This window comes from Felis catus, chromosome C1, assembly GCF_018350175.1.
Source record: "Felis catus isolate Fca126 chromosome C1, F.catus_Fca126_mat1.0, whole genome shotgun sequence".
NCBI lineage: Eukaryota > Metazoa > Chordata > Mammalia > Carnivora > Felidae > Felis > Felis catus.
The window spans coordinates 129,302,942-129,330,248 of NC_058375.1; the positions used below are offsets into that span (position 1 = coordinate 129,302,942).

Below are 27,307 nucleotides of genomic sequence, written 5' to 3' on the forward strand. Positions count from 1 at the left end.
AAGACCCCTATTCTGCCTTTATGACAAAGTACCCACCATTATTGAAGAAAACTATCTGACAAACCTACTAATAATAAAGCTTCAGTGACCCAAAAGGTAACTGCTATTGTTTTTGATCGACATTTGCATTTTCAAAAGTTACTGGAAAAGAAAAACATCAAACTCACAGGATTTGAGAACGTACTGATACAATGCTAAATGGCTGCATTTCAGGTTACAGCTGTATCTTTGATCCAAGAGACTTCCCATGGTGCTCTGGGGGAAAGTGTGCTGCCTTTGGGAAAAGGAATTTGCACATTTCCAGATCCAGCATCCCAGGAAAAGATATGGAAATATGGGCTTGGAGCTGAGAGATGATACATAACTGACTGATACATAGAGATATAACATAAGAGAATTTCTGGAAATGCAAATTGTTTTTAATGTGTGATGGGAATCTCTTCAATTTTTAGAACAATAGTGATACATATCAGTTACAAACCTTTTTAAATCACCCCTTCCACTCCTGTAGCAATAAAATTCATTGTCTCGGTTAGTTTGGAGATGTTCCTACCCATAATCAGGAACAGCAAAGTATGGATTTCAGAAACTTGTATCTAAAACTTAAAGACGAAAAAAGCTGCAAGATGGCGGCTTAGGAGGACGCTGGGCTCACCGCACGTCCTGCTGATCACTTAGATTCCACCTACACCTGCCTAAATAACCCAGAAAACCGCCAGAGGATTAGCAGAACGGAGTCGCTGGAGCCAAACGCAGACGAGAGGCCCACGGAAGAGGGTAGGAAGGGCTGCGAGTCGGTGCGCGCTCCACGGACTGGCGGGAGGGAGCCGGGGCGGAGGGGCGGCTCGCCGGCCAAGCAGAGCCCCCGAGTCTGGCTTGCAAAAGCGGAGGGGCCTGACGGACTGTGTTCCCACAACAAGCGTGACTTAGCGTCTGGGAGGTCATAAGTTAACAGCTCTGCTCGGAAAGCGGGAAGGCTGGAGGACAAAGGAGGGAGAGCTACTGAGCCCCCGGACGACAGAGCTCAGTTTGGTGGGGAACAAAGGCGCTCGCCAGTGCCATCTCCCCCGCCCATCCCCCAGCCAAAATCCCAAAGAGAACCAGTTCCTGCCAGGGAACTTGCTCGCTCCGCGCAAACACCCAACTCTGTGCTTCTGCGGAGCCAAACCTCCGGCAGCGGGTCTGACTCCCTCCCGCTGCCACAGGGCCCCTCCTGAAGAGGATCACCTAAGGAGAAGCGATCTAAGCCTGCCCCTCCTGCCCCTGTGCACCTTGCCTACCCACCCCAGCTAATACGCCACATCCCCAGCATCACAAGCCTGGCAGTGTGCAAGTAGCCCAGACGGGCCACACCACCCCACAGTGAATCCCACCCCTAGGAGAGGGGAAGAGAAGGCACACACCAGTCTGACTGTGGCCCCAGCAGTGGGCTGGGGGCAGACATCAGGTCTGACTGCGGCCCCGCCCACCAACTCCAGTTATACACCACAGCACAGGGGAAATGCCCTGCAGGTCCTCACCACGCCAGGGACTATCCAAAATGACCAAGCGGAAGAATTCCCCTCAGAAGAATCTCCAGGAAATAACAACAGCTAATGAGCTGATCAAAAAGGATTTAAATAATATAACAGAAAGTGAATTTAGAATAATAGTCATAAAATTAATCGCTGGGCTGGAAAACAGTATACAGGACAGCAGAGAATCTCTTGCTACAGAGATCAAGGGACTAAGGAACAGTCACGAGGAGCTGAAAAACGCTTTAAACGAAATGCATAACAAAATGGAAACCACCACAGCTCGGCTTGAAGAGGCAGAGGAGAGAATAGGTGAACTAGAAGATAAAGTTATGGAAAAAGAGGAAGCTGAGAAAAAGAGAGATAAAAAAATCCAGGAGTATGAGGGGAAAATTAGAGAACTAAGTGATACACTAAAAAGAAATAATATACGCATAATTGGTATCCCAGAGGAGGAAGAGAGAGGGAAAGGTGCTGAAGGGGTACTTGAAGAAATAATAGCTGAGAACTTCCCTGAACTGGGGAAGGAAAAAGGCATTGAAATCCAAGAGGCACAGAGAACTCCCTTCAGACGTAACTTGAATCGATCTTCTGCATGACATATCATAGTGAAACTGGCAAAATACAAGGATAAAGAGAAAATTCTGAAAGCAGCAAGGGGTAAACGTGCCCTCACATATAAAGGGAGACCTATAAGACTCATGACTGATCTCTCTTTTGAAACTTGGCAGGCCAGAAAGTTTGGCATGAGATTTTCAGGGTGCTAGACAGAAAAAATATGCAGCCAAGAATCCTTTATCCAGCAAGTCTGTCATTTAGAATAGAAGGAGAGATAAAGGTCTTCCCAAACAAACAAAAACTGAAGGAATTTGTCACCACTAAAGCAGCCCTACAAGAGAGTCTAAGGGGGACCCTGTGAGACAAAGTCCCAGAGACATCACTACAAGCATAAAACATACAGACATCACAATGACTCTAAACCCGTATCTTTCTATAATAACACTGAATGTAAATGGATTAAATGCGCCAACCAAAAGACATAGGGTATCAGAATGGATAAAAAAACAAGACCCATCTATTTGCTGTCTACAAGAGACTCATTTTAGACCTGAGGACACCTTTAGATTGAGAGTGAGGGGATGGAGAACTATTTATCATGCGACTGGAAGCCAAAAGAAAGCTGGAGTAGCCATACTTATATCAGACAAACTAGACTTTAAATTAAAGGCTGTAACAAGAGATGAAGAAGGACATTATATAATAGTTACAGGGTCTATCCATCAGGAAGAGCTAACAATTATAAATGTCTATGCGCTGAATACCAGAGCCCCCAAATATATAAAACAATTACTCATAAACATAAGCAACCTTATCGATAAGAATGTGGTAATTGCAGGGGACTTTAACACCCCACTTACAGAAATGGACAGATCATCTAGACACACGGTCAATAAAGAAACAAGGGCCCTGAATGAGACATTGGATCAGATGGACTTGACAGATATATTTATAGCTCCGCATCCCAAAGCAACAGAATATACTTTCTTCTCGAGTGCACATGGAACATTCTCCAAGATAGATCATATACTGGGTCACAAAACAGCCCCTCATAAGTTTACAAGAACTGAAATTATACCATGCATACTTTCAGACCACAATGCTATGAAGCTTGAAATCAACCACAGAAAAAAGTCTGGAAAACCTCCAAAAGCATGGAGGTTAAAGAACACCCTACTAACGAATGAGTGGGTCAACCAGGCAATTAGAGAAGAAATTAAAAATATATGGAAACAAACGAAAATGAAAATACAACAATCCAAACGCTTTGGGACGCAGCGAAGGCAGTCCTGAGAGGAAAATACATTGCAATCCAGGCCTATCTCAAGAAACAAGAAAAATCCCAAATAGAAAATCTAACAGCACACCTAAAGGAAATTGAAGCAGAACAGCAAAGGCAGCCTAAACCCAGCAGAAGAAGAGAAATAATAAAGATCAGAGCAGAAATAAACAATATAGAATCTAAAAAAACTGTAGAGCAGATCAACGAAACCAAGAGTTGGTTTTTTGAAAAAATAAGCAAAATTGACAAACCTCTAGCCAGGCTTCTCAAAAAGAAAAGGGAAATGACCCAAATAGATAAAATCATGAATGAAAATGGAATTATTACAACCAATCCCTCAGAGATACAAACAATTATCAGGGAATACTATGAAAAATTATATGCCAACAAATTGGACAACCTGGAAGAAATGGAAAAATTCCTGAACACCCACACTCTTCCAAAACTCAATCAGGAGGAAATAGAAAGCTTGAACAGACCCATAACCAGCGAAGAAATTGAATCGGTTATCAAAAATCTCCCAACAAATAAGAGTCCAGGACCAGATGGCTTCCCAGGGGAGTTCTACCAGACGTTTAAAGCAGAGATAATACCTATCCTTCTCAAGCTATTCCAAGAAATAGAAAGGGAAGGAAAACTTCCAGACTCATTCTATGAAGCCAGTATTACTTTGATTCCTAAACCAGACAGAGACCCAGTAAAAAAAGAGAACTACAGGCCAATATCCCTGATGAATATGGATGCAAAAATTCTCAATAAGATACTAGCAAATCGAATTCAATGGCATATAAAAAGAATTATTCACCATGATCAAGTGGGATTCATTCCTGGGATGCAGGGCTGGTTCAACATTCGCAAATCAATCAACGTGATACATCACATTAACAAAAAAAAAGAGAAGAACCATATGATCCTGTCAATCGATGCAGAAAAGGCCTTTGACAAAATCCAGCACCCTTTCTTAATAAAAACCCTTGAGAAAGTCGGGATAGAAGGAACATACTTAAACATCATAAAAGCCATTTATGAAAAGCCCACAGCTAACATCATCCTCAACGGGGAAAAACTGAGAGCTTTTTCCCTGAGATCAGGAACACGACTAGGATGCCCACTCTCACCGCTGTTGTTTAACATAGTGCTGGAAGTTCTAGCATCAGCAATCAGACAACAAAAGGAAATCAAAGGCATCCAAATTGGCAAAGATGAAGTCAAGCTTTCGCTTTTTGCAGATGACATGATATTATACATGGAAAATCCAATAGACTCCACCAAAAGTCTGCTAGAACTGATACAGGAATTCAGCAAAGTTGCAGGATACAAAATCAATGTACAGAAATGAGTTGCATTGTTATACACTAACAATGAAGCAACAGAAACACAAATAAAGAAACTGATCCCATTCACAATTGCACCAAGAAGCATAAAATCCCTAGGAATAAACCTTACCAAAGATGTAAAACATCTGTATGCTGAAAACTATAGAAAGCTTCTGAAGGAAATTGAAGAAGATTTAAAGAAATGGAAAGACATTCCCTGCTCAAGGATTGGAAAAATAAATATTGTCAAAATGTCAATACTACCCAAAGCTATCTACACATTCAATGCACTCCCAATCAAAATTGCACCAGCATTCTTCTCGAAACTAGAACAAGCAATCCTAAAATTCATATGGAACCACAAAAGGCCCCGAATAGCCAAAGGAATTTTGAAGAAGAAGACCAAAGCAGGAGGCATCACAATCCCAGACTTTAGCCTCTACTACAAAGCTGTCATCATCAAGACAGCATGGTATTGGCACAGAAACAGACACATAGACCAATGGAATAGAATAGAAACCCCAGAACTAGACCCACAAACGTATGGCCAACTCATCTTTGACAAAGCAGGAAAGAACATCCAATGGAAAAAAGACAGCCTCTTTAACAAATGGTGCTGGGAGAACTGGACAGCCACATGCAGAAGGTTGAAACTAGACCACTTTCTCACACCATTCACAAAAATAAACTCAAAATGGATAAAGGACCTGAATGTGAGACAGGAAACCATCAAAACCTTAGAGGAGAAAGCAGGAAAAGACCTCTCTGACCTCAGCCGTAGCAATCTCTTACTCGACACATCCCCAAAGGCAAGGGAATTAAAAGCAAAAGTGAATTACTGGGACCTTATGAAGATAAAAAGCTTCTGCACAGCAAAGGAAACAACCAACAAAACTAAAAGGCAACCAACGGAATGGGAAAAGATATTCGCAAATGACATATCGGACAAAGGGCTAGTAATCAAAATCTATAAAGAGCTCACCAAACTCCACACCCGAAAAACAAATAACCCAGTGGAGAAATGGGCAGAAAACATGAATAGACACTTCTCTAAAGAAGACATCCGGATGGCCAACAGACACATGAAAAGATGTTCAGCGTCGCTCCTTATCAGGGAAATACAAATCAAAACCACACTCAGGTATCACCTCACGCCAGTCAGAGTGGCCAAAATGAACAAATCAGGAGACTATAGATGCTGGAGAGGATGTGGAGAAACGGGAACCCTCTTGCACTGTTGGTGGGAATGCAAACTGGTGCAGCCGCTCTGGAAAGCAGTGTGGAGGTTCCTCAGAAAATTAAAAATAGACCTACCCTATGACCCAGCAATAGCACTGCTAGGAATTTATCCAAGGGATACAGGAGTACTGATGCATAGGGCCACTTGTACCCCAATGTTCATAGCAGCACTCTCAACAATAGCCAAATTATGGAAAGAGCCTAAATGTCCATCAACTGATGAATGGATAAAGAAATTGTGGTTTATATACACAATGGAATACTACGTGGCAATGAGAAAAAATGAAATATGGCCTTTTGTAGCAACGTGGATGGAACTGGAGAGTGTGATGCTAAGTGAAATAAGCCATACAAAGAAAGACAGATACCATATGGTTTCACTCTTATGTGGATCCTGAGAAACTTAATAGGAACCCATGGGGGAGGGGAAGGAAAGAAAAAAAGAGGTTAGAGTGGGAGAGAGCCAAAGCATAAGAGACTGTTAAAAACTGAGAGCAAACTGAGGGTTGATGGGGGGTGGGAGGGAGGAGAGGGTGGGTGATGGGTATCGAGGAGGGCACCTTTTGGGATGAGCACTGGGTGTTGTATGGAAACCAATTTGTCAATAAATTTCATATATATAAAAATAAATAAATAAATAAATAAAAAATAAAACTTAAAGACAACTAAAAATGCACAACCAAATGATTTCTAAATTATTCCAAGTTCAATACTTTTTTACACATTTAACATTTTGATTATCAACTTTCTTTTAGAGAGTAACTGAATAGGAAAGATTTACTAAGTACAAAGATATGAAAGGCCTTTCACAGTTTGCCAAGATTCACATTAATTATTTAAAATCAAACAAAATTCTGGTTGAAAAACAAGAAAGAAGGCAAGGAGGAAGCTCCTTTATGCATGGTGCTGCTGACAAACATCTAAAGAAGATACTATCAGATGATTGTAGAATCACTCAAAAACACTATGCCACTGAATTCACTTTCTCCAGAGGAAAGGTCTAAATTTGTGGTCACTTGTGTGGGTCAGTAGCTCAAGATAGGGGTGTGGTTGGCAAGTTAAGTGTGAAATTAGATTTCTGGTGTAATCAGTCATCTAATTGCATATCCAAATGTATGCTACATTTGCACATTTAATTAATTATGTCTTAATTGAAATCATTCTGCCAACAATGATTTGTTCTAATTTCCTTTCAAATCAAATTTGAAAAGGGAAAGGGAAAAAATCAGTTTTGAATTCATTTGTAGGGGAGATTGTATATATATATTGAAAAAAAAGGAAAAATGATGGATTTTCAAATTGTTTCTTAAAAGAACATTTTTTTCCAGTTCCTGTAGAGGTGCCAAGGAAAACATTAAAGACAATCCAGATAACTAAATGGGATTTCATTTGAATACCCCGTCTAAGTTTGAAGACGGAGAGAATACTCTTTTGTTGTGGATGTGCCCATTATAATATTGCTATAATTAGTCTTTTGGTGGCAACTCAGATTCTTGGGTCAGTGCAAAAGGCCTTGTTTATTTCAAAGAGTTAGTTCTCTGAGAAAGTGGCTAATTAGTCTTAGATTCCACGTGCACATGGTCTGGTCTACAAATTAAAACAGCTATTTAAATTTCCTTTATGAAAATTATGCCTGGTAGGGCACTTCCACATGCAATGGGGTCTTTGTTTCTACATCTAGAGGTTCCAGAAAACTAGAAAAGGTGGGGTTTGTATCTTTAGATATGCCACAGTTGATAAATCCTTAGATCCAGGTATTAACAACTGAGAAAATTCTTGCATTTCCCATGATTTTAGATTTGAAGCCATCTATTAGCTTAGTGCTAGAGAAAATCATGTCAGGAAATGCAGAAACAGAAAGTTCCCAGTTATGTTTTTTGGGGGGCATATAATTGGAAAGAAGTCAGGCCTTTAAAATTAATGACAGATAAAGTCACACGAAGGTCAATTTGTTATTCATTTGGTAGTCACAGTTCTGAAATTACTGACTCGGGCATCTAACAGTTTAGCTTTAACTTAGGCATTTAATTTATTATCCATTATAGCTTCTCTTCCATACCGATCCTTGCCCTGAACAAGATGTCATTTCATAAACCCAATTAAACATGGTACTTACTGTGGCTTAAATACCAAGACAGATTTAATGTATTGTCCAATTTCACAGATCAACAATGTTTCTCTTCCTGCATCACTTGCCATGACAGTAACAGAAGTGAACAGTCTGCCAGTAGATGGGCCAGAATTTAAACCATATAAATATTGTGTGGTCCTGCAGGTAAGACAATTGGGAGTTCTTCACCCAAGGTGTCACACGGTTCTTGGATATATTGTGAAATTAATATTCCATATACATGAATATCAGCCTTTTTAAAAAAGGCAGAATGGTTTCTGGAAGACAGTGAGTCTCTTTCCAAATTATTGAATTAAAATGCTTAGTCAATAAATAAGCCAGTGCTATTTTCATCAATACTGGAGTTGCCTTTCTAACTTAGTGTTTTCTCCCAGTAAGAAGTGGCTTCCAACTAATTTGTTTAAATAGTGGAAGTCAACATGGAACTATTTCATTATTGACTCACAGTGGTCTCTGCTTATTCAACTCTGTCTTCTCCAGCCCAGGCCTACTCATCATGATGTTGATGTGAACTATGTCAGGTAGTGTTGACTGGTTTCTTACTAGATACAATCCCTGATTCCCTTAATTTATAATAATAATATTTTATGCATGTTACAACAAATTCACAGAACGTGGATTCCTTTCCCAGTCCGAGGGGATGGACCATGATTGGTCTAAGCCATGAATATTGTGTTGGACTGTATTACTTGTTCATAATTTTTGTTCCTTCCCCACCTTGCCATGCTTCAATGAGGGAAAAGAGTACTTCCCTGCGGCGTTGACTTTGGCTTGGCTATAAGATTGCTTTACCAGCGGAATGTGGGTGGAAGTGAGAGAGTGCCTATTTTAAGCAAAACTACTAGGAAGCATCATGTGTTTCTGCTTCTCCTTTTGCATATCTGCCCTAAACTGTGAAAATCATGTGCCCCCTCTGTCCATCAGCCTTCCAGAAATGAAGGACTCTTGGCACACACATGAACCTTCCTCATGGTCTAGTGTAGCAATGCTGCGACTGATCCACAAACTCATGAGCCAGAAACAATAAACTCACGTTCGTTGACACATTAGTGTGTTTCTTTAGCTGCATTACTGTGGCAAAATCTAATTAATACAAATGTTGATTTAATTCTTCTTTGCTTGTGATTGGTTTAGAGATGAACCTTTGACCCTGGTGTAGCTAATCAGATATATTAGAAAGTATACTATGGGAGGGATGTTATGAGTAGTATTTTGACCTCTGATGAAAGAAAAAAAAGAGACAAAAAGTAAATGCGCTTTTAAATTATCTTCGGCTTTATTGTTTAAAGACATAATTACTGCAGTTGTGTAGTGATCTTTTAACTCTGAAGAATCACACAGGAAGAAAACCAAACATGCTAAGGGTAGCAGAACAGAAAGCCAGAGAAAATCTGGGTGCTTAACGACATTATTGAAAATCTGGTAGCTGGCCTTTACAGAAAAACTGAGTTACTATATTGCTTAAGCCACTATTAGTGACTCTTATTTTATTTGCAGCCACAGGCACCAAATAGCATGTTTCTAGCGATATACCAAGAAATACAAACCATATATTTTTTAATTAAAGAGATTTAAAAAAAATTAAAGCATCATACTATATAAATTGTACTATTTTTCATTTCAAAAGGCAAAATGACATTGCTATACACTATAGCATCTGTATACTATAGGAACAATAACCGTCTCATTAAAAAAAACAAAAAAAAAAACCCGCCTAGTGTTCCATGTGTGAGTATGTAATGCCTTTGTATATTTTTACAATGCCTTTGTATTGAATTAGAAATCTAGAAGATCAATCTCCATGAGTTATTACTCCAAAATAAATTTTAAAAATATAAAACGATGAAAAATGTGAAAGAAAAGCTAAATGAAATGGAAATTAAATCTACAAATAAAAATGCCCACCTAAAGGAGTCATGAGAGTAGCACAGAGAGAATGAAAGTAAACACTCAAAGAAATAATAGAAGAAAACGTTAAAACCTGGATAATGAATCACATCCTGTGAAGTCATTACTCATAAGGTGCTAAATTAAAATAATTTTTTTTATTTTTATACCTTTAACAGAACTTTTACTCTTGCATTTTATTTATTTCTTTATTTTTAATATGAAATTGATTGTCAAATTGGTTTCCATACTACACCCAGTGCTCATCCCAGCAGGTGCCCTCCTCAATGCCCATCACCCACTTTCCCCTCCCTCCCATCCCCCATCAACCCTCAGTTTGTTCTCAGTTTTAAGAGTCTCTTATGGTTTGGCTCCCTCCCTCTCTAACTTTTTTTTTCCTTCCCCTCCCCCATGGGTTTCTGTTAAGTTTCTCAGGATCCACATGAGACTGAAAAACATGTTATTTGTCTTTCTCTGTATGACTTATTTCTCTTAGCATAACACTCTTCAGTTCCATCCACGTTGCTACAAAGGGCCACATTTCATTCTTTCTCATTTCCATTGTGTCTATAAACCACAATTTCTTTATCCATTCATCAGTTGATGGACATTTCGGCTCTTTCCATAGTTTGGCTATTGTTGAAAGTGCTGCTATAAACATTGGGGTACAAGTGCCCCTATGCATCAGCAGTCCTGTATCCCTTGGGTGAATTCCTAGCAGTGCTATTGCTGAGTCACAGGGTAGATCTTTTTTTAATTTTTTGAGGAACCTCCACACTGTTTTCCATAGTGGCTGCACCAGTTTGCATTCCCACCAACAGTGCAAGAGGGTTCCCATTTCTCCACATCCTCTCCAGCGTCTATAGCCTCCTGATTTGTTCATTTTAGCCACTCTGACTGGTGTGAGGTGATATCTCAAGTGTGGTTTTGATTTGTATTTCCCTGATGAGGAGTGATGTTGAGCATCTTTTCGTGTGCCTGTTGGCCATCTGGATGTCTTCTTTAGAGAAGTGTCTATTCATGTTTTCTTCCCATTTCTTCACTGGATTATTTGTTTTTCAGGTGTGGAGTTTGGTGAGTTCTTTATAGATTTTGGATACTAGCCCTTTGTCTGATATGTCATTTGCAAACATCTTTTCCCATTCAATCGGTTGCCTTTTAGTTTTGTTGACTGTTTCCTTTGCAGTGCAGAAGTTTTTATCTTCATGAGGTCCCAGTAGTTCATTGTTGCTTTTAATTCCCTTACCTTTGGGGATGTGTGAGGTACGAAATTGATGCAGCTGAGGTCAGAGAGGTTTTTTCCTGCTTTCTCTTCTAGGATTTTGATTGTTTCCTGCCTCACATTTTGAGTTTATTTTTGTGAATGGTGTAGGAAAGTGGTCTAGTTTCATTCTTCTGCATGTTGCTGTCTAGTTCTCCCAGTATCATTTGTTCAAGAGACTGTCTTTTTTCCATTGGATAGTCTTTTCCTGCTTTGACAGAGATTAGTGAGACATACTTTTGTGGGTCCAATTCTGGAGTCTCTATTCTATTCCATTGGTCTATGTGTCTGTTTTTGTGCCAATACTATGCTGTCTTGATGATGACAGCTTTGTAGTAGAGGCTAAAGTCTGGGATTGTGATGCCTCCTGCTTTGGTCTTCTTCTTCAAAATTCCTTTGGCTATTTGGGGTCTTTTGTGGTTCCATACAAATTTTAGGACTGCTTGTTCTAGCTTCGAGAAGAATGCTGGTGCAATTTTGATTGGGAGTGCATTGAATGTGTAGATTACTTTGGGAAGTATTGACATTTTAATAATATTTATTCTTCCAATCCATGAGCACAGAATGTTTTTCCATTTCTTTGTATCTTCTTCAATTTCCTTCAGAAGCATTCTATAGTTTTCAGCATACAGATGTTTTACATCTTTGGTAAGGTTTATTCCTAGGGATGTTATGATTCTTGGTGCAATTGTAAATGGGATCAGTTTCTTTATTTGTCTTTCTGTTGCTTCATTATTAGTGTATAAGAATGCAACTGATTTTTGTACATTAATTTTGTATCCTGCAACTTTGCTGAATTCATGTATCAGTTCTAGCAGACTTTTCATGGAGACCATTGGGTTTTTCATGTATAGTATCATGCCATCTGCGAAAAGTGAAAGCTTGATTTCATCTTTGCCAATTTTGATGCCTTTGATTTCCTTTTGTTGTCTGATTGCTGATGCTAGCACTTCCAACATATGTTAAACAACAGCAGTGAGAGTGGACATCCCTGTCGTGTTCCTGAAAACAGGGGAAAAGCTCTCAGTTTTTCCCAATTGAGGATGATATTAGCTGTGGGCTTTTCATAAATGGCTTTTATGATGTTTAAGTATGTTCCTTCTATCCCGACTTTCTCGAGGGTTTTTGTTAAGAAAGATGCTGAATTTTGTCAAATGCTTTTTCTGCATCGACTGACAGAGTAATATGGTTCTTATCTTTTCTTTTATTAATGTGGTGTGTTACACTGATTGATTTGCGAATGTTGAACTAGCCCTGCAGCCCAGGAATGAATCCCACTTGATCATGGTGAATAATTCTTTTTATATGCTGTTGAATTCGATTTCCTAGTATCTTGTTGAGCATTTTTGCATCCATATTCATCAGGAATATTGGCCTGTAGTTCTCTTTTTTTGCTGGGTTTCTGTCTGGTTTGTGACTCAAAGTAATGCTGGCTTCATAGAATGAGTCTGGAAGTTTTCCTTCCCTTTTTACTTTTTGGAACAGCTTGAGAAGGATAGGTATTATCTCTGCTTTAAATGTCTTGTAGAGTTCCCCAGGGAAACCATCTGGTCCTGGACTCTTATTTGTTGGGAGATTTTTGATAACTGATTCCATTTCTTTGCTGGGTATGGATCTGTTCAAGTTTTCTATTTCTTCCTGTTTGAGTTTTGGAAGTGTGTGGGTGCTTAGGAATTTGTCCATTTCTTCCAGGTTGTCCAGTTTGTTGGCATATAATTTTTCACAGTATTCCCTGATAATTGCTTGTATTTCTGAGGGATTGGTTGTAATAATTCCATTTTCATTCATGATTTTATCTATTTGGGTCATCTCCCTCTTCTTTTTGAGAAGCCTGGCTAGAGGTTTATCAATTTTTGTTATTTAAAAAAAAAACAACTCTTGGTTTCATGGATCTGCTCTACAGTTTTTTAGATTCTATATTGTTTATTTCTGCTCTGATCTTTATTATTTCTCTTCTTCTGCTGGGTTTGGGATGTCTTTGCTGTTCTGCTTCTATTTCCTTTAGGTGTGCTGTTAGATTTTGTATTTGGGATTTTTCTTGTTTCTTGAGATAGGCCTGGATTGCAATGTATTTTCCTATCAGGACTGCCTACACTACATCCCAAAGCATTTGGATTGTTGTATTTTCATTTTCATTTGTTTCCATATATTTTTTAACTTCTTCTCTAATTGCCTCGTTGACCCATTCATTCTTTAGTAGGGTGTTCTTTAACCTCCATGCTTTTGGAGGTTTTCCAGACTTTTTCCTGTGGTTCATTTCACATTTCATAGCATTGTGGTCTGAAAGTGTGTGTGGTATGATCTCAGTTCTTTTATACTTATGAAGGGATATTCTGTGACCAGTATGTGATCTATCTTGGAGAATGTTCCATATGCACTTGAGAAGAAAGTATATTCTGTTGCTTTGGGATGTGGAGCTATAAATATATCTGTCAAGTCCATCTGATCCAGTGTATCATTCAGGGCCCTTGTTTCTTTAATGATCCTGTGTCTAGATGATCTATCCATTGTTGTAAGTGAGGTATTAAAGTCCCCTGAAATTACCACATTCTTATCAATAAGGTAATTTATGTTTGTGGTTAATTGTTTTATATATTTGGGGGCTCCTGTATTTGGCGCATAGACATTTATAATGGTTAGCTCTTCCTGATGGGTAGACCCTATAATTATTATATAATGCCCGTCTTCATCTCTTGTTACAGCCTTTCATTTAAAGTCTAGTTTGTCTGATATAAGTATGGCTACTCCAGCTTTCTTTTGACTTCTAGTAGCATGATAGATATTTCTCCATCCCCTCACTTTCAATCTGAAGGTGTTCTCAGGTCTAAAATGAGTCTCTTGTAGACAGCAAATAGATGGGTCTTTTCTAAATCCATTCTGATACCCTATGTCTTCTGTTTGGAGCATATAGTCCATTTACATTCAGTGTTATTATTGAAAGAGATGGGTTTAGAGTCATTGTGATGTCTGTAGGTTTCATGTTTGTAGTGATGTCTCTGGTACTTTGTGGTCCTTGCAACATTTCACTCACAGAATCTCCCTTAGGATCTCTTGTAGGGTTGGTTTAGTGGTAATGAATTCCTTCCGTTTTTGTTTGTTTGGGAAAACATTTATGTCTCCTGTTCTGAATGACAGATTTGCTGGATAAAGGATTCTCGGCTGCATATTTTTTCTGTTCATCACATTGAAGATTTCCTGCCAGTCCTTTCTGGCCTGCCAAGTTTCAGTAGATAGGTCTGTCCCTAGTCTCATGGGTCTCCCTTTGTAAGTTAGAGCCTGTTTATCCCTAGCTGCTTTCAAAATTTTCTCTTTATCCTTGTATTTTGCCAGTTTCACTATGATATGTCGTGCAGAAGATTGATTTGAGTTACTTCTGAAGGGAGTTCTCTGTGCCTCTTGGATTTCAATGTCTTTTTCCTTCCCCAGATCAGGTAAGTTCTCAGCTATGATTTGTTCAAGTACACATTCAGCCCCTTTCTCTCTCTTCTTCGGGAATTCCTATGATACAGATAGTGTTCCGTTTGATTGCATCATTTAGTTCTCTAATTCTCCCCTCATACTCCTGGATTTTTTATCTCTCTTTTTCTCAGCTTCCTCTTTTTCCATAATTTTATCTTCTAATTCACCTATTTTCTCCTCTGCCTCTTCAATCCGTGCTATGGCCACCTCTATATATTTTGCACCTCATTTATAGCATTTTAGCTCCTCATGACTATTTCTTAGTCCCTTGATCTCTGTAGCAATAGATTCTCTGCTGTCCTCTATGCTTTTTTCAAGCCCCGCGATTAATTTTATGACTATTATTCTAAATTCTTGTTCCATTATATTGCTTAAATCGTTTTTGATCAATTTGTTAGTTTTCGCTACTTCCTGGAGTTTCTTTTGAGGAGACTTCTTCCATTTCGTCATTTTAGGTAGTCCCTGTGGTGGCTCCCAACTGCAGGGCACTTCCCCTGTGCTGTTGGGAGTAACTTGTGTTGGTGGGCGGGGCCGCAGTCAGACTGCTGTGTACCTTATCTTCCTCTCTCCCAGGGGCAGGACTCACTGTGGAGTGGTGTGGCCCCTGTCTGGGCTACTTGGACACTGCCAGGCTTGTGGTGCTGCTTCGATGGGATGTGGCCAAGGGCGAGTTGGTTGGGGTGGATATGCAAGGTACAGAGGGGCGGGAGGGACAGGCTTAGCTGGCTTTGCCATAGGTGGTCCCCTGCGGGAGGGGCCCTGCAGCACCAGAAGGGAGGCAGACCCGTGGGAGGGATGGATCCACAGAAGCACAGCGTTGGTCATTTGCGCAGTGCAAGTAAGTTCAGTGACAGGAACTGGTTCCCTTTGGAATTTCGGCTGGGAAAGGGAGATGGTACTGGCCAGTGCCTTTGTTCCCCCACTGAGCTGAGCTCTGTCTTCCGGGGCTCAACAACTCTCCCTCCTGCTCTCTGAGCAGAGCTGTTGACTTTTAACATTCCAGATGTTAAGTCCTGCTGGCTGCCAGAACTCACGGAGTCCAGCGCCTCCGCTTTTGTAAGTCAGACTTCGGGGGCTCTGCCTTGCCAGGTGGACTGCCCCTAGACCGCCCTGGCTCCCTCCTGCCAGTCCGTGTAGCACGCACCACCTCTCCGCCCTTCCTACCCTTTTCCGTGGGCCTCTTGTCTACGCTTGGGTCTGGAGAGTCCGTTCTGCTAATCCTCTGGTGGTTTTCTGGGTATTTAGGCAGATGTGGGTGGAATCTAAGTGATCAGCAGGACACGGTGAGCCCAGTGTCCTCCTATGCCACCATCTTCCCAGGTCTTAAATGAAATTTTTTGAAAAGACACTAAAAGCAGGTACAGCTTTAAGTGTATGCATGTGTGCACATGTATGTGAAACATTTGTTTTAAATAAGTTTTATTGAAATATCACATATGTCCATTTGAGGACAGATTTTGAGCTTGATGAATTTTTACCAAGTGAATACAGATATTTAAGTACCCATCAAGTTAGAAGATAACACTTAGCCAGCACCTCTCTCAGCTCTTTACTCAGGACATTATTTGTGATAATCACCTGTGCTGTCTCACGTAGCAGTAACGAATTTGCTAGTTCTGTTCTATAGCATCTCATATGCAGACAGATGACAGTCTACCTTTTCTCCTCCTGATGTACATATGGGTTAATTTCAGGTTTTGGTTGCTATTAACGTGATGTGTTAAATATTCTTGTCTTTTTTTTTTTAAGTGAAAACATATGGATTTACCAACAGACAGAAGCTCTATCTTTATCTCTGGGGAAACACGGATACCTCGGTTTTGGGTTCTTGGCCAAGATGTATTCATATCCCCCCCCCCCCCATTACTGGTATATTCTTTTTCTTTTTTTTTTCCATTACCCAGTTGTAGCTTTTCCAAAAAATTTTTTCTTTTATTTTTGAAATAACTTCAAACTTAGACAAAATTTGCAAGTATAATACTAAATAATCTTTCTTTGAATCATTTAAGAGTAAGTTGCTGGCCAGCAGCCCTATAGGTCCAATACTTTGGGATATATATCTTACACATATCCACAACAAACTATTAGCATTGTTTTTACTGTCATTCATACATTGCTACTATTTAATCCTCAGACCCCATTCAAGACCCTCACATTCACAGCAAGCTATCCCTGTGTGTAGTCACCTTTCTCACTTTACTGTAGCTCTGATCCCTTCCCTACGTCTATATACCCCAGAGGGTTTCTGTATACACCATACAGAACTTTCCTGAATGTTTTTATCTTACACAACCATAACACAATCATTGAAGCTGAGAAACTAGCTTTGGCATTGGTGTCATAGTATTAACCAAGCTAGGGGTCTTATTCAAATTTCAGCTGTTTTTCCACTAACATCCTTTTTCAGTTTCAGGATTCTGTGTAGGATCCCACTTTGCAATTAGCTGTCATGTCTCCTTAGTCTCCTCCAGTTCCTTAGTCTTTGTTTTCTAGAACTTTGCCACCTTTGAGGAGTACTCCTTGGTTTTTTCTGGGATGTCCCTCATTTGGGTTTGTTTGATGTTTTCTCCTGATTGGATTGAGGATGTGCATTTTCGCAGGAAAAATCAGAAGTAATGCTCCTTTCTCAGTACAACATAGCAGAGATTATATGAGAGTGACAGTATGTCTTGTTACTGATTGTATTTACCTAGATCTCTTGGTAAAGGTTGTGTCTGCTGGATTTCCCTACTGTGAAGGTACTATCTTTACCATTGTAGCTAATAAATATCTCGGGGGAGATAATTTGAGACAATCTCTTTTACCCCAAATTTTGCTGCTAATTTGAGCATCCATTTGTGGATCTGATCACTAAAGACTATTATTGTGGCAACTGCCCAGCAGTGATTACCCATCTCCTTCTTTCTGTATACATTTATTATTTAGATTTTTTTCTTAAGTAAATGCTATCTTCTTACCCATTTATTTATTTGCTCAATTATTTATATGAGTATAGACTTGTGGATATTTATTCTATTTTAGGGAACAAAATACAATAATATAATTATTTATTTTGTTGCTCAAAATGTTTTAATTTTGGCCATAAGGAGCCCCTTTAGGATAAGCTGCTACGTTTTTCCAACAAGCACCTGTTTTTTTTGTTTTTTGTTTTTTGTTTTTTAACTTTTATTTCCAATTTTTTAACCACTCCCTTATTTTCTGGGACTATGAGATGTACCAGGCCTATCTTTTGTTTTCCCTACACTAGTCCAGGAATGAACTATTTTCTTCAATGATTATTGACTCCTTTTATTGAAAAATGGCATTTAGATACCAAGATCTAGGTGCTAGATGTTCTAATAGAGTGCCATTGCTTTTAGGCCCTCTTACTGAACAAAGCTAAGGACTATATATGTATCTAACCAACATATACTGTAAGGATAAAATGATGAAACTTTCTTTGAGGAGAGTGTTGGCAATCTCCTCACACTTTCCTCCTTAGAATGTCTCCTTGGAATCTTAATAGGTCCCAAAAGAGATCTGACCTTTTGATTTTACAGTACAAATGTGGGGACTTTCTGATCTTTGGAACTATAAACACATATCTCTAAAATTAACTTAGAAGACTTTAAAAAGGAGACTATCTTCAGGTAGGGCCCTTTGTCTCTTGAGGAGATAAGAGAGGTTATCCTTGTGTCTGCCTTGCTAAATAAATTATATGAAAATCTGTCCAGGCTTTTTGTCACATTTTTTGATATCCTACATGCATGTAAATCTATTAATTCTTACTTAATAATAAACTGTGTTCTCTTTTCTATATTGGTTCAGAGGGGTCTTTTGTTGGCAGAATTGTTTTATTTACCCCAAACACACATGTATGCATACACACATATTCCTCGGTGTTTCTAAGTCTTTTGCTTTAAAAAGAGGGATGCTCGGGGCACCTAGGTGGCTCAGTCAGTTAAGCCTCTGACGTCGGCTCAGGTCATGATCTCGCAGTTTGTGAGTTCAAGCCCCACGTGGGGCTCTGTGCTGACAGCTCGGAGCCTGGAGCCTGCTTCTGATTCTGTGTCTCCCTAGCTCTCTTCTCCTCCCCTGTTCACGCTCTGTCTGTCTGTCTCTCTCTCTCAAAAAATAAATAAACATTAAAAAAAAAAGAGGGATGCTCGTGGATGCTTAAATATTGGTGAACAGACACCAGTAAAAAAGAGAATGCATAAGAAAATGGATTTATAGATTTGGTGGCAGAAAATTAAGGAATTTTTCTCTTGGGTATCAAATATCTCTGAAAAGTAGAAAACAGTTCATTTGTTGAGAGTACCAATAGAACTGGGAGGAGCAAAGGTTTAAGGAAAGTGGAAGTTTATAAAATTAAAATAGTTACTGCCAGTGATGAGAAATAGAGTTGATTAAAAACAAAAGCATGCGTGGTTGCTGAGTAGTTTCTTGGATGAGTTCATATTGATGACTACAGCCATAATCTACTGTGGCATAACCACTCACTCCAATGTTGGCTCTGCTCTAATGCTTGCCAGCTCTCCTCCACACCCTCCACCAGCGGTTCACCACCCCAGTGGCACATCAGATTCACCTGGGCTTCTGTTAAGAAACAATGATCCCTGGGCCCCACTCCCAGAAAGACTATTGTAACCCTTCCGGAGTATGGTGTCAGCATCTAGTATCTAAACGTTTCTGAAGTGATTCCCACGTGCCCTGAAGGTGAAGAACCACGGACCTAGAGGTACTACTCAACCTCTTCACTGCTTGCTACAGATAAACGACCCAGGCAAGTCATTTCTGAGCACAGTAGAGTTTACTGGAGATTGTAAACTGTGAGTTGAATAAGCAAGCAAATTTAGCCAAATCAAATTTAATTCTGAGTTTTAAAAATGTCCTATGGTCACCCCAAGAACTGGAAACATTTACTGGGCCTTCACCCAGCATCATTTTCAACCAGCTCCACTTTGCCCTTCTTCTACCCCAGTGTCTTCTTCCTACTCACTTCCTCCTATTCTACCAGACCAGGGGAGCTAAAACTTCTCATTCTTATGCAGAGTGATTCAGCTCCTACTAACAGTCTGGTGTCCTCCACTTTCTTGCGGCATGAACTCTAGCTATTCATCACCTTTGAGAGTCTTTGAGAGGCAACATTCTCACATGTTAGTTTGTAGCATCAGGACAAAAGGTTGATGCTGACTCCAAAGCTTCCAGGGCCCAGGAGCCATTTAGGAATACAGGTCAGCTACAGACTTGCAGGAGGAACTAAGATATTGTTTCTTTTTTCATTCACTCAGTAGTTACTAACAGCCTGCCATATGTTTGGCCAATGAAGGAAAAAAGACAAAGAGATACATGCAGTGTAATCAGTATAATGGTTTAGTAAACATAGGATGCTCGCAGTAGAAACACCTAAAGGAACTAGGAGGAGTGGAGGAGAAGGAAGGTGAAGGAACTGCAGGCAGTAAGAGCCCTGGGTTGCAGGCTGGCTTCCCAATTCCAGATTCACAGAATTGTAGAATTAGAGCATCATCGAGGGTGTTTGTTGGTGAAACCTGGTCTAAGCAGCCCTTTTGTGGATTACGAAATAGAAGTCGGCTGTCTAGGAAATGAACTGAGTTGCAGAAGGTCCCATAGCAAGTCAGTGACGGGGTCAGGATTAAATTGGAATCTGGGTCCAATGGCTATGGGCCCAGTGATACTCTCCCAACAGGTAAGTTTCTAAGACCCTGCAGGCCCTGCTACTGGAGAGGGTAGGCCAGCAAGAGCTGCTGGTGGCAGTAGGGTCTGAACCCACAAAGCTGATGCCTCTGTCTGCAGGGTGACTGGCTCAGCCTGCAGCCCTGGCTGTGCACTCCCAAGTGGCTCTGCACAAAGGGAACCAAGGAGGGGAGAAGTGGATACATAATTTGGCTTCAGCATGGACTGAATGAGAAGGCTACATACTGAAAACAGAGAGGAGAATGGGCCCTCTGAAAGAAGAACCACTCTAACAAATGCTAGATTTTTAAATTACAAAGCAAGCATATCACAGCCATATGGCACAGCTTTGGAAAATTCCAGGAGAATGAATAAGAGCAAATAAGAATAGAAAAAGATGACTTTGGAAGCTTGTGTCTGAAATAAGTAGGGAGGCATTTGGGGGCATAGCAGGAAAGGAATACACATACCATCTAAGGAGAAAACTCAGACAAATTCACAATAGGCCTTTTAAAAAAATTCAGTTTGTATGGAGTCAAGCTTGGGAGTGTAGGTCATTTCTCCACTCACTAGGGTTAGAGTTGCTTAAATGTGGACCAAATCGGGCAAAAACATGATGCAATGGGGCTGTTCTATTCAGCAGTTCTCTCTTTTCCTTTTTACTTCCTACCACAAGGGATTAAAATAGAGAAATTCTCTCTATTCATTTAGTTTTACATTCCCCAATTTCCACATTTGTAATGATAACTTAGGAAACTTCTTTGCTTGGATAAAGATGTTTTTACATTAAATATAAAACTTTTCCCAAGCATCTACTAGTTCACCCAGTAAGCAATTTCTTCCTTACACACCAGAGGTCAGTATTGGCCTATTAATTTACATGAGCTATTAATTTTTATTTTCCCATTTAATAAAAATGAGAAACAAAATACCACAGCTCATTGTTATATTAGAATTTGGTATTCATTACTTAAGAAAGCTTCACCTGGGTGAATATGAATATATGATGACTTAAGAAAAAAAAGAAAAACTTTAAAAGGTGGTGTGTGGGGAGAAGCCATGCAATGAAAGTGACCTTTTTTCTTCAGGAAAGCATTCCTAACTCTTTCCAGGCATTTTAATTAAGTAGCTTTTACATGATAGTTACTATTATGCATAAGTAATCTTCATAACTAGCAGTATTAATTTACATGCTGTAAGTGAACCAAAAGCATCGCTACAGTGTTTAGAGCCCAGGAAGTAAGAATCCCATAGAACTCTGCCTACCTACAATAGTGTATCCATTTTGGATGGCAAAGTTACAGATAATCTGGACAAATAAAACACGGGTCCAGCAGTATAATAGTGACTGTGAGTACCTAGAGAAGTTCAAAGATCTAATGGAAAAAAGAAAAACCTAGAGGCGAATCTTACAACTGTCTATAGAGGCATTAAAGACTTTCCTCAGGAAGAAAAATAGATCAGTAGGGCTGCTCCAGTCAGCGAGGCACAGAATTGCAGAGACCAACACCGCGACTTCCTATTAGATAGCATTTTCTAAAAACTATAGCTGTTCCACATTTTTGCCTGGGATGCCATAGAAACAGGTCCAGCACTGAGTATCGGGATAAACTAGATGAATGCCTAAATCTTTTACATTCTAAGGTTATAGGGGTATGTGAGTGTAATGCCAAAGAGCAGACATGCTCATGGGTTCCACAAACTCTAAGCCTCTTTCCAAGCATGTATATTCTAGGTGGTACCTGCTTTAAAATGCCTCCTGAATCCTCATGAACAATTTCCTCATCACAGGTGCCTCATCATCTTTTGAAACATATTGCACTTTTTTTTTTTTTTTGGTATTATTTAGCTTTGTGTTTTTATGTGTTATCTGCAAAACAGATTACTCTTTGAGGAATACATGTTTTTATCCTCTGTGATACTGAGTACAATACAGTGGAGTTAGTAAATGCTCAGGTAATATTTGTGAAGGGACTTGATTTCTCTATCTGTAAAGTAGTGAATAAAAACACTTACCTTCCCTGCCTTCCTGAGTCGTTTTGAGGATCAAATGAGATAATGTGTCTGAAAGCACTCTGAAGAATATCAAATGTTGTACAAATGTAAGGCATTATTATTTCAGAGGGGGTTCTCTCATTATAACCTTCCATGTCAGCTTGAACATAATGGCAACTAAGGAACATTTTTAAAAACTTAATCTGAAAAGAGACTTGTCCCTTCTGGGTACAAATTATAAGACTCCAGGGGGAAAAAAAACTGTTTGTGCATATTTTTTTTGTTTGTTTCTAAATAGCATAATGAGCTATGGCCTTTCAGGGAAAATGTTGCTCTGATAGAAGTAATTCACAATGTAGAAAATTGCCCTTGTGTACTTCCAGGAAGGAACTGCAAACAAATGAGCTATTTTGTCTTCTCCAGCAAAGGGACTTACCAGGCATGGGTGGCAGCTGTTCAAGTCCATCTGGTCAAGAATTCACTAAGATCATAATGTGAAAGTAGCTCAAATGCAGATTTGCACGACAGCCTGCAAATGTTCCTTTGGAGACAAAATGGTTGCTCAGGCCAATAATCTGCATTTTTAAAAGTCTCTAAATATGGGTTTATGGAATAATTCATAACAGCTTTAAGAAACTATTATGGCACACTGGGAAAGTCATCTGTATTGAAAGACATGCTTGTTCTGTTGGCCTGCAAACATTTGTTTACAATTGGCCTTAATCATATCACAGTTTTATAAATAGGACCTTTAGTTTTTTTAAGAACAACTTTTCCAGACAAAATGTTATGAGCAAATAAAGGATGTGGCTAGATTTTCAAAACATCTTATTAACTTTGAAATAATATTTTGAAACTTAAATAAGATAGTAAGACATGCATGCTGATAAATATGGGGTGGGGGGAGGAAAAACAACTGAAAGTTTATAAAAGCTTCTCAGCAAATAAACACATGAGAACATGATAAATGATAGAACTATAATCTATAATCTACCTTAGTAGTATATTTACATAACTTCCTAAAATATTTTTGTCACTTTAACATGCTTTTTCTTATTGGAGTATGTGAAGAATGTTGTGAGATAGAATGTATATGTTTATGAATGAGTGCACTGATGTTAAAAGAGGGTAAGGGATGGATTCTGTCTCTCCCTCTCAAAAGCACGACTGAAATTAACACTTAAGATCACTGCTTGTGCCTGGAGCCCGTGCTTTAGTCCTATTTGCTGCAGGTCTCTGGAGTGCCTATGCTGACAACACAGCCTCTGAGCCTTCTCCTCACCTTGGTTTCTCTACCTTCCCCTAGGCAAACCCCTGCCTCTTCTCTTCAGAATCCTCATGAAATTTCAGGAACACTGATGGGTAGGGAAGTTATTTTCAGGTTTATTTCAGACTTATCCTCCAATAGGCTAGGGCTGGTTTAGAATTTGGGGAGAGGCAAAAGAGGTTGGCAAAACGTCTATTAGTTCTAAAGTTAAGGCTAGAGGCACCAGGGCAATCTCAATTTCCCTAGGATGTCCCAAGGAATCCCTGTCCATATCAGGTCCAGATATCATTCCACCAGCCAAAGATCCCAGGAAGCCTTCACAACTCAGAGTAAAGAAAGTTTTAGTAGTCCTTGGGCAGTCACTAGTCACTCAGGCTGTTTCAGGGGCCACTTAGTTTCTCTTCAATGGTTTAGAAGGCAGTAGGCTTGGTGGTCATTTCCACCAGAAACACAAAGTCAAGGCAACTCTGCCACTCAGGGGATAATGCTGACTTTTGAAAGTTATGGTAGGTTTATCACCAGGGTCTCCTACCTTTCCAACAAGCACTGCAATCAACTCATAAAACTTTCATCCTTTCAGGATATCCAGTTCTAGGTAATCTAGAAGGATGGAATGCAACAGGTTGATACTTGAGTCAGAGGTTCTGGACAATGAGTGACTGAATTTACAACTCCTCTATGGTCATCAGGGTTCAATCAAAGTAGATCACCTGGGGATTGGAGCAGCAGGAACCAGGTTCAGAGGCTATCTATTATAAAGTCTCCTATTGACTTCTCAGGAGCAGAAGACACACATCATTAATATCTGGGAGGTAACAGTTCTAGGCACTCGGGGCCAAAGTGAATGTCTGGGTCTGATTCACAGTTCTCATTAAGAGACCTCTGGGTGGCACACAGTAGGTTTTGAGCAAGCATTAGTAGAATGAATGTTTATGGAAGGGCAATTGTCTGACCTAAGGTACTATGTCTCAGTGAAAAAGGTTCTTAGAACCTGCAGTTAAAGAATTGTATTTCAATTTTTTGTTTTCTCTGTCATTCAGGATGAGATTCAAGAGCGAAACTGTGTCTTGTTCATCTCCCCAGCAGCCCATATAGTTTCACATATCCAAAAGGCATTCAGTGTTTCCAGAATTAACAAACCAGGTAAGCCTAGTTACTTATTGCCATATGGCTTAGGTGAGAAAGGGCTGGACTTTGGAAAAGGACTCAATCACTGAATAGGATGTGGGTGAGTGGATACCATCACAGATATGAATAGAGACCAAAGCAACATGTCCAGGACAACAGAGTGATAGGTTATACTCCAGGTAAGTAGAAATCAGCAAGCGTTAAAATGAAATGTTGGCCTTTCCAAACAGTTGGATGGAATATGAGACAATTCATTCTTATAGGAAGGACAGCAAATTAGAATAAGAGGTATCTGTTATTACAGAGGAGGGTCCACACTAATGGGCCAGGATCTAGGACTAGGGTATCCCTTTATGAGAAGGGTGATGACAGATAACAAAAGAGGACCTCAGAAACAGGGCTCACACTGAAGCTTGGTCATCAAACGTGGGTGCCCGGGAGCAGGCAAATAAGACTTCAGAACAGAATGAGATCCATTTCCCAGAACTGAGGTGTGACATTAGAGCAGAGAGAGGCAAAGTAAACAGGATCAAACACAGTTTCTAGATGCAGCCATGAAAACCTCCCCAGCAATATTCAGGATTAGTGCTGAGAGTCAAGGAGGTGGTGAAATTGCAGGAGGGCTTTAGGCGGCCACAGCAGAGGAAGGAAGAGACTTGCAGAGACTAGAAACCACTCTTGGGCTAGCATTTGCAATAGTGGGTTTGATTTGGGATGTTCATTCTAACAAACAACAATTTAATTAACTGACATATTCCAGGATGTTTTTAAGACCTAATTTCCTCGGAAATGATTTTTTAAGCATTCATTATAGAAAAACTTTTTTGCTATCTACACTTTAGAAAAAGGTGTACTATTTATAAAAGTTGGGGGTTGTTGAACTGTTAGAGAAAGCAGGGAGGAAAAAAAACCTTCACAAAGTGCCTTCTCCGGTTACTCCTTACAGATGTATTCTTAAAATAATCACTTGACATATTTATATGTACATCTTTAGTTTAATATCTTACCTAATTGTCCAACAAACTAATTCAATGTTGTTTGCGATGCATTAAATGAACAAAAGATAAACTGGGTAATAGAGAATGCAGAGAGCCTAGTGGCCCATGAAATCACTGGATTTGCAAAGTGATTTTCTTTTCAGTGCTGTGCCCTATCTGAGAACAAAATCTGTTGGCAAAGCATTTTAGTAGCAACCAATGGATTAGAATATAGAGACATTAGGCATGCCACACGGGGTCAAACCAATGGTCCATCCAGGATAGCCCATTACAGAGGCAACATGAGATGTTTTTTGGAGATCAAAGCTGCCTGATGTGGTATCAGTTTATAATGATGGAAGCATTTAATATGTATTCCTAAAATCTCTTAGCAAACTGACATGTAACTGTAATTCACCACTTTATACAAATTCCTGGATTTTTTTTCAGCAGCTCTCACTCTGTGTTACAAGCTCCATAGATACAATGTCTGGTATGTGAAAAGTAACATTCTCCTTTTCCTATTTGTAGACTTCTAGACATTTCCAACGTTTCTTAAAACCTCAAAGTCTTACTGATATTTCAAACCATCCCCATCTCACTTTGCTGTGCAGCAGTTCTCCATAGGTGGTTCACAGAGCAGCAGTATGAGCTGGGAAATTGTTAGAAATACAGATTCTCCGGTCCCACTCTGGACTTCCTGAATCAGAAAATCCAGGGTAGGCCAAGCAACCTGTATTTTCAAAAGCCCTCTAGATGATTGTGAGGTATACTCACAATTGAGAACTACTGCTACATATGCAATAAGTTTACCCACTTACCCTCTGGCAAAAACATATCTTTGCATTTACTTTTTAGGTTGATCGTTACTTATCTTAGTAACTATAGATTCCTCTAGTTCATTTGGCAACAAAAACAGAACTTTATATACTGAAATACAAAATGGAAGTGAAGAGGAGAAAATATTGTAGTAAAATCAACAACTAGAAAGCAATTTGGAATCATTTAATTCAGGGGCAGGCACTATACTTCAAAAACCCAACAAGCATTACATTTTAAAAACATAGCCTCAGGGCACCTGGGTGGCTCAGTTGGGTGACTCTCTGACTTCGGCTCAGGTCATAATCTCATGGTGTGAGTTCAAGCCCTGCGTCGGGCTCTGTGCTGACAGCTCAGAGCCTGGAGCCTGCTTTGGATTCTGTGTCTCCCTCTATCTCTGCCCCTTCCCCACTCGCACTCTGTCTCTGTCTCTTGAAAATAAATAAATGTTTAAAAAAATTAAAAAAAAAAATAGGCCCTAAGTGGATAATTTCCAGTGATGATTTTTCGTCATAAAGAGAAGATCAACTTACATTTATTATATCCAAATTTCTCTGATCAAAGAATAAATGATTAAGGCATTTTGGATACATTTTCATTATAATGAAAATAGTAAATATGTTTCAGAAATAATGGGGCAAACAGATATTTATTTATTTGAAATATTTGCTTATCTGAATATCTGAGGATGCTAGATGCATATGTCCTTATAATATTCTATTTGTCTTCTTTGAAACATAAAAAATGGTATCCATCGGCACTTTTTCTTTTCAAATTTTTGTGGTAAAATACATGTAA

General features: G+C 39.5%; 1 long non-coding RNA gene across 3 annotated transcripts in view; it reads right to left on the reverse strand.

Annotated features, from left to right (window-relative positions):
- LOC111561971 overlaps window positions 1-27,307 on the reverse strand; it is a 307,562-nt gene that overhangs the window by 270,483 nt on the left and 9,772 nt on the right. Inside the window, exons 1-3 of one of the 3 annotated variants that reach the window (XR_006583145.1) lie at window positions 24,118-26,850; window positions 22,755-22,859; window positions 8,026-8,178 (exon numbers count right to left, since the gene is read on the reverse strand). This is a non-coding gene — a long non-coding RNA (uncharacterized LOC111561971). Of the gene's footprint in view, window positions 1-8,025; window positions 8,179-22,754; window positions 26,851-27,307 lie in introns of those variants that run through there. The other 2 variants (XR_006583144.1, XR_006583147.1) reach the window with 2 other exon arrangements.